Source organism: Sorex fumeus, unplaced genomic scaffold, assembly GCF_029834395.1.
Source record: "Sorex fumeus unplaced genomic scaffold, SorFum_2.1 ptg000026l, whole genome shotgun sequence".
NCBI classification, from domain to species: Eukaryota; Metazoa; Chordata; class Mammalia; order Eulipotyphla; family Soricidae; genus Sorex; species Sorex fumeus.
This window is the reverse complement of record NW_026606083.1, coordinates 3,127,462-3,140,970: the sequence shown is the minus strand read 5'-3', so window position 1 is coordinate 3,140,970 and position 13,509 is coordinate 3,127,462.

The following is a 13,509-nucleotide window of genomic DNA, read 5'->3' as shown; positions in this document are numbered from 1 at the left end:
TGGTAGAATAGGAAATGAAGAGAAAATTTTGTTTAAGAAATTTAATTTTGTGGCCATCAGATTCTAATTCTCACAATATTTTATTGTTGTGGGAGTACTTGCAGGGGGCAGATACCCAATGGTCCTCAGGATTCAATCCTGGTTATGTGTACAGGTATCACTCCTGACAGGGCTCAGGGGATCATATATGGCGCCGAGAATTGAATCCAGGTTTGCTGAGTGCAGAGCAAGCACCTAACCTGTGATCTTTTTTTTTCTAGAAAACCTTGAGGTTTTTTCTCATATTTTTGCTTTTTCTGTAAACCAGAATAAATGTTGGAAGTATCTGATTTATTTTCTGAACTAACGTTTCCAGTTTTTCGAGTACCTGAATTAAGAAAGATAAGGCAAGTTGGAGATAGAGAGCTTGGTATTAACTAAAACACAGATCACCACAGAAATTATACATGGATAAAACTCATGCTGTTTTTCTAAATATCAGATAACAGTTAAAGAAGTTGAAAAAATAAAAAGGAGAGCCTGTCATCAATAGATGCTTTGACTAACAGCTAGAGATAATTTTCCCCTGGCAATTCTCATCCAGATTTTCTGCTTACTTCCATTTAAATCTCAGATCTACCTTGTGTCTATAAAACTATCCAATTCTGCATCAAGCATTGGGCTGACTATTCTTATGACTGAGACTGATTCTATGAAATAATATGGCAAAGTAACCGCTCTGTTATTTCTCATGGCGTTGGAAGGGAAGGCGGGAAGAGAGCACAAAAGGTCGCTGCACTGCTCCAGCTCCCTGGGGTCACAGAACTCTGTACAGTGCTCACACACTCCTGGGCGTGGTGGGACTGCAAATCACTTGGGGAGCTGGGGATCTCAAAGAGTGGAGATGCCATCCCCAAATAGGGCTACCATGATTATGCTCACCCCAAACAGATTTTGTTCCTGTTAATCTTCCTTTCATTGCATGGCTATCTATCTCAATTATGTACCAGAAAATCACTTAATCACTTGACATCCTGTTACTTATCTATTTGCTCGACCAGGTGCGAGTAACATCTCCATTCATCCCTGTCATGTGCTAATATAGCCCAATGGCATCTGCTCAATCTAGGAACATGAAGAACCTCAAACCAACCATTCATGGTCTTAACAAAGAAGTCTGACCATCTCGTAGGTGGGCTGCCACACGTCCTTTTGACATTCCGTGGAATCCAGTCGGTAATGGCCTAGTACAGCAGTCGTCTCCAAATCACATTACATGTCCAGCTCCTCTGATTTTCCACTCCTTGGCAAACAAGACAGTGTCCCTGCTTCTTGACTGTTGACGGAGGTCAGAACTCCAAATTCTTTCTCTCATTTGAGTGAAGAGTGATATCCTAAGCATAGCTCTTTCAATTCCTCATTGGGAGACCTGAATAGCGTTCACATCCTGTTTTCGTAGGACCCAGGTCTCTGAGGCGTATGTTAATGCAGGAAGAACAGTGGAATCGAAGAGCTGTGCTCGGAGCTGGAGGTTCTTCTCCTCTTCATAGGATGACATTGCTTTGTCTTTTCCCCTTGCCACAGGAGCTTAGGTTTATCAGGTTACACCCATCACAGTGCTTCCATTCCTTTGTTTATCTGTAACCACTTCTGTATGCTCTCTTTCCCAATCAGTTAATCAGCTTTTCCCCCTAATTAGATTCTGTTAATTTGTAAGGTCAGATCCTTGTAGGACACTGAACTTGTATTGTAAGTTAACATTGCCTTTCTCCTCTCCTTATGTATTATGAATAGTTACTTTAAAGCAATGTCTTTTTTATATAGATACAGAAAGATAGTTAATATTATGATTTTGTAATTTAGGATTAAATTGGCTTTGAATATTATTCACTCCCGGGCATCTGCTTTTTTGACTTAAGCCCACAGTTGCCCTTGGTTCCTCACACCCCCAAAGCAGGGTCCCGATGGGGGACTGAACAGACCCAGGGCAAGTGGTGAGCTACCCTTAGCATTGAAATGGGCCAGGGCAAAGTGCCACAGTTCTTAACTATAAGTTAAGAGCTTGATCATAGACAAATACTGTAATGATCCAAAGTTAACGATAAGACTAGGACCCTGTTGGGGATAGGAAAGACTATCTGGCCTGAGCACTGTAGTCTGAGATCAAGATGGCTCTCGGAGAGCAATTCTATAAGCTTAAGGTATTTCTTACTGTATCCATACAAAATGATTTATATTATGTATGCTTATATGTTTGTTGGACAAGGAGAGGAGAAACACACCAAGGGGATTCTGCTCCAATGTGGGTCATCCTGCTGAGAAAGTGTGTGTTCTAGAAGCTGCTTTCCCCAAGGGAAAGAACTTTACCCCTATTGATTGTGACCACACCTATATGTAATTGTTACCCCAACCCCTCATGCTTTGGGATTTAACTAGACTGGAAGAGTGGGCTGGGGGATCAGAATCAAGACTACAGAGAAGGAAGAGAAAGGGGGATCAGGATCCGGACTCCAGAAGGAGAAAGAGAAAGGGGATCCAGATTCCAGAGCGAGAAGGAGAGTGAAGGGGGATCGAGGAGGAGAATGAAGTAGCATGGGGGAGGAAGAAGCAGGAGGAGAATCAGAGGAGAATGGAGATGGGAATGGAATAAACTGCAACTAAGACCAACCAGCCTGGCCCTCATTCCTTCCTTCACCTACCCATTGCCATCAACCTCCCCAGGGTGGGGGAACCAATGTGGGACTACCGAACGTAGGCAGTGGGACAGATAGACTGTGTCTGCCACAGCTGTCTTTTTGACTTTACACACTCTTAACTATTCATTTGACGCTCTTGAATGCCTTCCAAGCAGACTCTTTCTCCTGTGACTCAGCTGCCAGGTCATTCGTCATATTGACTTCTCAGCCTAGGTAACATAACTGTTGCATTCAGAGATATACATTCCATTGAGAGCAAATGGGACATCAGGAATGAGACTGTTTCTCATAAACATTGTCTTCGTGAGATTCAGCTATAGTCCAACCTTTCCACACTCATGGTCGAAGTTGGCCAGCATTTGCGCCGACTAATGCTTGGTGTTATTAGAACAATGTCATCAGCAAAGCGGAGGTGGTGTAGTTTCCAAACTTCTATCTTCACTCCCATTCCTTCCCATTCCAGTTGTCCTATGACGTGCTGGAGGGTGGCACTGTAGAGTTTCAGTGAAATGGTATCACCCTGCTGAAACCCTCTCTTGACATTACTTCCTTGTAGAATGGTGAGATCCTGGAAGTGAATCCATAATACAGCTCACGGAGGATTCTGATGTATTGAGTTTGAACACCCTGTTTGGCTAGGGCTTCGATGACCGCTTCCATCTCAACAGAATCAAAGCCCTTCTTTAAATCAATGAACATTAGATAGAGTGGCATCTTGAACTCCCGAGAAACCTCATGAGCATGGTTATCGTATGGATATGGTTGATCGTACTGAATCCTTTGTGGAACCTGGCTTGTTCGCATGGTTGTCCTTCATCTAGTGTTCTGCCAATCTTATTCAGGATGACTCGAGTGAACAGCTTGTAGATGACAGACAACAGGCAGATCGGGCTATAATTGCCAAAGTCATGGATGTCTCCCTGACATTGTAGTACAGTCCTGCTTGTTTTCCATTGGGACAGAACCTTGCATTCAGACAGGTACTGTGTGAAGAGCCGAGTCAGTGTATTGATGAGTACTGATGGCAGGTTCTTCAGTTATTTGGGTCTGACCTTGTCTGGGCCGGGTGCTGTAAACTTCAATACTAACAAAATGGCGTGTCGGATTTTGGAAGGGATAACGTTTGGAATGACATATCCATCTTGAGGAATTTGGTGTGTGGGCAGATGGATGTGGCTATAGAAGATATCCAGTAGAAGTCATGGATAATATTCTCCATTGCCCTAGTGGAAGATGTGATGGATCCATCAGGATGTTGGAGGCCAGTCATCTTGGTCTTGTATTGGCAAAGGACAGGCGGGGGTTGAGAATGCTTTTCCCAGCTTCTACTGCATCTGCCAGCACTGCTGCTCTTCTCTTTTTGATGTCTTCCTTTATTGCTTCTCTGCACTGCTTTGCGAGCTTGAACATCTGCTTGTGGTTGCCTGAGGCTTGCTCCAAGCCATGTTGGTGAATGAGCTTAAGAGTTTTTGAAGACAGGCGTCTTTTTGTGGATATCTCTCTCAGCGTTCCTCACACAATCATGGAGGTACTGAACCAATCAGTCGTATTCATCATCAATGTTGTCAACAATGGCATCTTCCCATGTTGCCGCAATAGTGCCAAAGAGCTCCCAGTTGGTGGTCATTCTGGGAGTTTTCTTCTTAAACTTTGCAGCCCTTTGTCCCCACTCCATGAAGTAGAATTTTGCATGAAGGAGACGGTGGTTCGATCCCGTTTGTAATTTTGAGACAACAGTGACATCGGTCAGGCAAAATTGTCAATTGAATATGATGTGGTCAATTTTGTTGTGGATCCATCCACCGGGAGACTCCTATGTCCAACATTTAGATTTGGCCTTCTGGAACTGTGAATTACCATGGATGGTCTTGGTCAACATGATGAACTCAGACAGTCTCTCACCCTGTTTGTTCCATTCTAGGCCATGGGTTCCGATGTGGAGTTCTTCAGCTGATCTTCTCTGTCCTATCTTGGCATTAAAATCACTGACAATGGTCTTATAGAAGGTGTGGTCTTCTTTACAGAACTTCTCCAGCTCCACGTAGAACTCAATTCCTCCTTCATCACAATTAGATGTTGGTTTGTAGACAACGAAGATAGAAACTGCCGGCAGTAAGCCACATCTATTCAAGTGTAATCATCTGATTTGTATTGTTAGGCATTCGAATGAATGAATGCTTATGGCCAAGTTCGTGTTGACAAGAACACCGACACCACTGATGCCTCTTTTGTCACATGTTCCACGGAACAGTTCTTCTCCAGTGTTGAAAACGGCATGCTGTGATTGATGCCTTCTCGTCTTGGTCAGACCAATGATGTCGTACTTTATCTATCACGCTTGTACCATCAGGTCCTCGATGGATGTATCCGATGCTAGAATACGTGCATTGAAAGTACAGACAATCATTTTTGTCTCTCTTTGTTTTGGCAGCCTCGTTCAGCCTTGAGATTTTATCAGCCTCTCCTTCCTCATCCTTCTTAATGCTGCCATATTTGTGGCTCTTTCATGGTCAGGGGAATGAGACCCATTGTATTTTCTGGTTTGGGCATATCGAATACACCATGGATAGCTTGCCAGGCTCTGCCGTGTGGGCAAGATATTCTTGGTAGCTTGCCAGACTCTCTGAGAAGGATAGAGGCTTTTAGAGCAGCTTCTAATAGCCCTTGCAGGTGTTCCCAAGGTTCAAACCATATTTGCACCCCATCAAATATGTTGCGGTAATTTTGAAATATGGGTAGTAAGTGTCTTATGATGTGTCACTGTGTGGCCGCAAAGTGGCCAAACAGTCAGAAAGTGGCCTGGCGATTGGTGGTGGCTGGAAGTGGAGATAGTGGATGTAGTGGAGGTCTGCTGATGAGGTATTTATCTGATACCAGTAGGGTTGGTCTTCTGTGTGGAATCCCTGGGTCGCCAGAGGTTGGTGGAAGCAGACAAAGCAGGGTAGGGTGAGGATCCTGGTTTTAATCCTTTGGCCACTGGAGATTGGTGGGAGCAGGCAGAGGATCTCTGTTCCCAAGTCAGTTGAGCCTGGAGTCCAAGGTCACAGAGTTCCGCTTACCTTGTTCTGTGGGGCTACACTCATGCGTGAGTCTCAGCCCCAGCATCCAGAAAGCTTCCTGGAGTGTGGCGGTGTCTGGGTAGTGGAGGTAGTGGAGGGAGTGGAAGTCTGCCGATTAAGTATTTATCTTGTACCGGTAGGGTGTATCTTCTGTGTGGAATCCCTGGGTTGCTGGAGGTTGGTGGAAGCCGACAGGGCAAGGTAGGGTGGGATTCTGGTTTTAATCCCTTGGTCACAGGAGATTGGTGGGAGCAGGCAGAAGATCTCTGTTCCTGGGTCTGTTGAGCCTGGAGTCCAAGGTCACAGAGTTTCACTGACCTGGTTCTGAGGGACTTCACTTGTGCATGAGTCTTGGCCTGAGATAACTAGAAGGAAAATTATTTTTCCAACAAGTATCACGAATCACGAATCACGACCATCCTCTTATTCGTCGATTGTCTCGAGCAGGCCCCAGTAACGTCCCCTTCATCCTAGCCCTGAGATTTTTAAGAAAGTGCTATATTCAAGGCTATATCTAAAAAATAAATGATTACCCAATTACATTGTTTACATTATCTGAAAAGCTTATTTTTATACTTCTTTTCATGGTATTGGAATTTTTAAAAATCCCACAAATTGTAAATGACCAAATACCCACATTTGATTATTGAGAAGAGGAGAGAAGTTTCCCCTAACAGGTGTTCCTTTCCAGCAGGTCAAGAAATCAAGTTACAGCAGATAGATTAGTAGGATAAAAACATTATATATTGTTTTAAAATGAACATGTTTAGAGATATTGGCTTTAGTAAATGATTCACTAGATAGCATTCCATTAATCAAGTAGAAAGGTACTACGAAGATTTAGACAAAAGAAAGGGTTTTATAGACAGGAAGAGGGTAGAACAAGGTTGTTTTCAGAAGAAAAGGAAGACGGTTTCAGGTAAAATCCCCTCATGCAACTGGCCTCCTTAGGGATAATTAGGTAAGTCAAGATTGTTTTAAGAGAGGCTAAAACTACTGTTAGGTTTGCTGAAATCCAGCATAAGCTACTCCACTTGGGGACTGTTTTTGGCTTCCCCCTTCCTTTTTAGGTAATATGCATGAAAAGGATTCCATATAATCCTATAATTCCATATAATCCTATACAAAAAGGATAGGATTATATGAAATTATAATTCCATATAATCCTATACAAAAAGGACTCTCCTATACAAAAAGGATAGGATTATATGGAATTATATATCAGGCCATAAGGGAAAAAGTGACATAGATCCTGAGCTAGGAAACAGGATATTCAAGGAGAGAGGGGTTTCTAGGATGAGGAGAGGACTCAGAGGACAGGACCATATGCTCTGTAATTTCTTTGTCCTTCCATGAGATAGGTGTTTTGTTTTTTTTCTAATGGATTACTTGTGATAAGAAGTGCTGTTCACAGTAGTGGTAGTTAAGGGAATGACAAACATTGTTTTGTTACCCTGATGGTCTTAATTGATACCTATTCAAAATAATCTACATGTCTTTGGAAGATCTGTTGAGAACATGTTAGTGATGCCTTTTAGTTTATTCAGATATTCCTTCCCTGTTCCCAAACCACACAGTCTCCCAAAATTATGAAATCAACTATCTTCAGAATGTTTCAACTCCCTGGATAGGAGCTTGTATCTCTTCCTTCAATCAGTTCAGTCTCCAGTCCCTAGAACTGTGGTGGTAAACCTAGGCACTTCATAAATATTAGCCCTGAAAACAGGAAACACTTTGGGTCATACAGTATCTTACCCATGATACAAAAGCAGTCCTAAAGCTTATAAACACCAGGTGACTAAGTGTTGCAGGAAAGAAGATAGGGAACCTCAGCAAAGTGTATTTTGGGGAAGAGAGTCTGAAATATGAACTAGTTCAAAGGTATGGAGGTCTCTGACCCAAGGACCCTTCTCTGGATCTCTGAAAGTCATCCAGATGCAGAATTCCAAGCCAACGCAGAAGGCTTCCTGAAAGGAGAGGGGACTGGACCCTGGAGGAGAGGCTCTCGCCCACAAGGGGAGTCACGGGGAGAGTATCCAAAGCCCATCACTTGCCCCAAACTCCCTTGGCTACCCCCCTAGCAATATAGCAATGCACCAGGGGGAGGATAAGGAGGTAGTTAGGAGACCCTAGAAAAAAAGCACCGTGAACCAACAGGGCGCCTGCGTCCTCGGGCCGGCCTCCTGACTCTCCCAGAAGATGCTTCGTCCCCCAGTGCGGGGGTCCCGCCCTGGAGGGTGTTCTCGGGCACCCGTCTCACCTCTTCTGCTTGCCTACCTTATTTTCCAATAAACTTGTTCTAATTCACAGTCTCCTCCTGAAATTTTTTTCTGAAAGAAGAGCAACAGACCTGGGGAAGGTCTGGGACTGACTTTTCTTTACAGGGTAGTTCCTCAATCTCTCCTAGTCTACGACCACCGGAGCTGGGATGGGATCAGCCCACACTGTGGGGACCAGCGGTCACAAGCAGAGCATGCTGGCCGTCGGGGGCTGGGCTCGCCCCCCACCCCCGGCCCTCCGGAGGCCTCAGTCTCCCAGGACAGGGCTGTGGGAGAAAGAAGCCCCCCAGAGGGGTTACTCGGTGTGACAGAGTCGGAATCCTGACGGTCTGTAAGCAGAGCAGCCCAAGGGAGACAGGAAGACGTGGTGGGGCTGAGGGGCAGCAGAAATCAGGAAGCAAATGTTCAGTGACATTTGCTGCTTCCTGATGCTGTTCTGAAAAAAGGAAAGATTTAAAAGATCAGAGTGATATGATCTTACTGACACCTTTCAAAAGGCACACTGTTGACATCTCTGTGTAGAATGGACTGTTAGATGTGAGTAAGAATCCAGAAGGTGGAACATTAGGCATTGAATTGTCCAAATAACCACATGCCAAGGGCAGATGAAAGTGTGTGCATAGGCTAACTCTAGAACCGTTCTGAATTGGTGTGGACAAGATGAAGTGGAAGGAAAAGATCAAGCGGCAAAATAAATCCTAGTTGTGTTTTCAAAAACAGTTCCTATCTTTGGAGGTATATACTAAAATATATTTGAGTAAAATGAATTAATATATGTGCAAGAAGGGAAGTGGAGGTCTTGAGGGAGAAGAAGGATGGTCATGTTCTGTGATGACTCTATGCATACCATTCCTTTGTGTTTGTGCGTGAATAAAATTTTTTATAAAACATTTTTTAAAAAGAAGTAAATGTTCAGTAACATTTGCTGTTTCCTGATGCTGTTCTGAATGTTTTTCTCCTTGTTTAAATATTACATACCTAAGACCTAAGACTTGACCCTTGCCACTGCTAGGTGCAATAGCCAATGACATCAAAAAAACAATGGAGGAAAATTGAAAAAGTAAAACTGATGGAGCCAGGGGTGAACTCAGGCATTTTGGCTTAAGAGTCAGCACAACACACTACTTTCTGTTTGGTTTAAAGAATTAAGTTTTTTGAGTAATTTTCAATGACATTCTTAAGTTCTTGATATAGTTGATAATAATCAATATTTTTTGATAATCCCAGTGAATATTAAGCTAAACTTTAAAAATAACATGGGGGACTGGAGTGACAGTGCAGTGGGCCGGGAGCTTGCCTTGCAGCTGACTCATGTTCGATCTTGTTACCCCACAGAATCTCCCTAACTCACCAGGAGTCATATCTGAGTGCAGAGTCAGGAAAATGGAGCATTGCACTTAGCTGGCTGTGCCCCCCCCCCCACAACAAACAAAAGACCCAGAAAACAAATAAACAAAAAATAGTAGAATGGGGCCAAAGCTTATGTTAATGAGTAGGGCATTTTCCTGGCAACATTCAACCTGGCTCTTTTGTCATTTTTGTCCCCTGAGTACAGCCAGGAGTAACCCCTGAGCACTGCTGAATGTGGCTCAAAGACAAACAAAAGAATCAAAAAATAACTATAAACAAACTAATGGAACTTCTAAAAATACAGAGGACCGTGCAAATGTAAGGTCATGTTAAAACCGATTGATTTCAAGTCAGGCATAGTAATGTCCTTGGGCCTGTCTGCTTTTCTGCCATGACAGGTTTGGCTACTCATGTTCAACACATCATCACAAAATAAACACACATTGTATCTTGTAATTGTGACTCTGGCAAGGAAAAGAACCTAACTAGTTCTCAGCCTCTCCTTACAACACTCCTTTCTCCTGCAAGGAATCTATGAGCTAGCTTATCTACAGAAACCTCTGGTTAGATCTGGTTTGAGTCCAAGAATCTGGCTTGAACAACTTACTGGCTTTATTGAAACCACGTGAGAAACAAGTTTCAAGGCAAACCCAGAAGTTATATTTAGGATGGGTGAAGTCTGAGATGCTTGTGAAACATTCCAATATAGAAATAGAGAAAGGAGTCTGGAGAAGGCCTGGCTCAGGAGCTCAGAGAGCATCAATTATAGCAAAGCTAGGCTGAGATCACCTCAGCAAAAGTGAGAGGGGCAGTTACATCACCTAAGACTCTGAACCCCACTTCCCAACCTGGGAATTGAAAGGAGGTAGGGCTGGTCAAGGCGAGCAGAGCTTGTTCTATGTGCCATGGCAGTAGCTGTTGTCACAGTGCAAATGCCTGGACTGGTGAGATCTTTATTGGTCACCATTTTCTGTGGGCAGGAATAGGCTGTTAAACCTAAGCCTCTGGAAGACCAGGGATGTACACGTGGCCCATCCGGACCAACTACCTCTCTGTCCCTGAGTCTGAATTAAATCAATGGAGAGTGAGTACTTACATTGCCAATCCCCTCTAGCAGGTTGTGGGAATTTGTCTCCCTAATAAACAAACAAGCAAACAAACAAATTCTCTGAGGATAGGGCATGCCACTAGGTAAAAGTAGTTTAGTTCTCATAATGCACCCAAGAAAGGACAGAATAGCATGAAAGAAGAGAATTCATGATAAATATCTTTCAGCTACAAATTGGTGCCAGGAAAGTATAGAGTAAGACTGTTTAAGGTATTTTAGATGTAGGGGAAGCACGGGCAAAATAGAATAGGAAACTATCAAGAATTGTATCTTTTAAGGGTACCTGATGGCTACCACGGGAAATACGGAGCCTCCAATCTTTATGTGCCTACTGAATGTTAATGTGCTTAAAAACTGTCTTTCATGTCTCTATCAAAAGCAGCTCACCTGTTGGGGGCTTGGTGGGTGTGGCGGAGTGATAATGTATTGAGTAAGTGGCAGTCTTGTGAGCTCAGAGATGGTTGCCCACGTGGCCCAAAAGCTCAGACAGTTCTTGTGTTTGTCTGTCTACTTATTATTTGCTTATCTCATAATCTGCAACCACTTTTTCTGGACAGAAGTTGAAGGTTCCAGTCCAATCACATTAGACAGTACATAAATGGTGCTTGAAAACATGTGATCTGACACACAATAAAGAAAAAGACAGAGGCTAAAACTGTTGAAAAGCCACTAGAGAGTGATTCCAGGCTGTGCTTCCTATGGAGGAGGTCAGCTGCTTATGGGATCTCCTACTAAGAGAACTCAATGTTAAGTTCTCAAACGTTTCAACCAATTTTTTTTGTCTCTTTTTTCATGATTGCAGAGGTCTGATGATTTTCCACATTATTTTCAAGGATGCAGGCTCTTTCCATCTTTATGCTCTGCCAACATCAGACTGCTGTTCTGGGACCAATACCTTTCAGGGCTTCAAGATGTAGGCCTCCAAAGATGTGCAGCAAGAGGACCCTAGAAATTCCTTTTGAGGAAAGATCTCAGTGCCCCACCCTGCCCCTAGGTCAGAATCAGGATCATAGCCCAGAGCAGGAAGGAGGTCTGACCATGTGAAAGCTGAGACCTAGGTTTGAGTCTGCCTTTAACTCTGTGAGACAATACACAGGGACAGCTTTTGATTTCAACCCTAAATAAACCAGGACTGATTACTGACCTGTGATGCTGTTGGTCCTTTTACCTCAGAGCCTAAAGCCAGTGCTTAAATCAGAGGGCCTGCTGCCCTGCCATTGCAGGAAGGTCCTTCAGCCAAGATTTGTTTCTCTGCCTTTGTCTTTATGCAGGTCTGTGAGAGATAATCATGGAGGAAAGTGCCTCACCATGACTGAGGAAGCAGACATATCAGTTCCACAGCCTGGTTTTCCTGGACCTTGGGCCTGGGATTGCCTCCAAGAAGCAACTGGACCTCAGTCATTGAGTTGTAGAAAGAGCCTGTTAGGATTAAAGCTATTAGGAAAGAATTGCAGCATGAGTCAAAGAAATAAAATTAAATAAAAGGATTTATTGGAGAATATAAAAACTTAAGAGTCACAGTAAACTGTAAATAGAGTAAGCATTGCTTCTAAGTAAGGCATCTTACCTCAGAGGACTTAGTACCATTTCTAAGTAGATAAGCAGTTTATTAGAAGCAAGAGTACATCTTCAAAGAGTCATAATGTAGACATACTGCGAAGAAAGTAGTTCTAGTTATAAAGAGGCTGATGTGGGGAACTCAATAAGGGGAAGACTATTTATTAAAATTCAAGAAGAGGGTGGTTATTTGCAGGAGTCAAGATGTCACCCAGGTATGAACCATATTTGGACACCTCTGGGGTTCATATGGTAAGGACAAACCTTTAGCCATGTACCCCTTTTAAGAGGTTAAAATATCTGGGAGGTGGGGGATGTGCAGACAGTTCCCTGGTAATGTATGTTAAGGAAAACATTATCTGGAACCTAAAACAAGTTCGAAGTCTTTGACACAAAAAACACATTTCAGGAGCCAAAAAACCATTGGGTTGCAGGATTCCAGGTCAGGGCAAGGATGGCTTTCTGTGGGGGGAGGGGCGGAACCCCAGGATGAGAAGCTCCATTTCTGGAACCAGGACCATGAGAAGAAAATTAAAAGAATATACTGACATGGTGACTCAGGCTCTTTCCCTGGGCCACACTGGTAATGGATTTCAGGGGGTAGTTTGAGGAAACTATTATAAACTAACTTGACAGAGGGAGGGAGAATCACCTGCTTTGATCTCCTCCTGAGATGTGCAGTTCCTGTGTCTGGCCTTGCTTCTTGCCTAACCCTGAGATTGCTGGGAATGAGATGGACAAAGGATAAGGACAAGACAGGTAGCTTGTGGGACCTTCCAGCCCAGAATGCTGACACCGGAGAGGAACAGTGTGAGGGCTCTGCTCTAGCTCTCTCTCCCGTGAAGAACCTTCCTTTGAGAAAGCCTTTTACACAAAGATTCATCCCAACAAATGAAGGCCCTCAGACATAAGGTCTAACTCAGATTCAGAGAGTTAGGCATGGACCCAAGCATGCTGTCCTTCTGGTGATGATTCCTGATTCTGAATGATAAATACTGTATGTGGGGAGTATGGGGGGCGGGCGGGAGTCTGGGCTCTCAGTTTCTGAGCTGTAAGCCCCCAACCCCATTTGTTATTTTATACAGTCAGGTGCAAATATGGCTTCCAAATAAGTAAATAAAGCCTTATTTCCGACTCTTTTCTTAGTTCTCACTGTCCCTGCTTCAGGCCTGCTCACCTGGGGCTGGTTCCCAGCATGAGCTGTGCACTTTCTTACTTTAGAGTGAATTTTCCCATCTGGCCCTCACACCCCTACTTGGGACATGTGCTTTGCTGTTTTCCATGCCAGAGAAGCCCATGTTCTCTCTTGAGAATGCACCTTTATCTTCTCTTTCCTTCCCTTTCTTTCCTAAATAAACTTATTTTACTTCATTCTATGTCTCTACCTGAAATTCTTTTCTGTGAGAGGAAAAGCCCGAATAAGATTAAGACTTATTTCCTTTTCCTGCAAAGAATAACTGCTTGCTCCAGCCTGGTCCTAT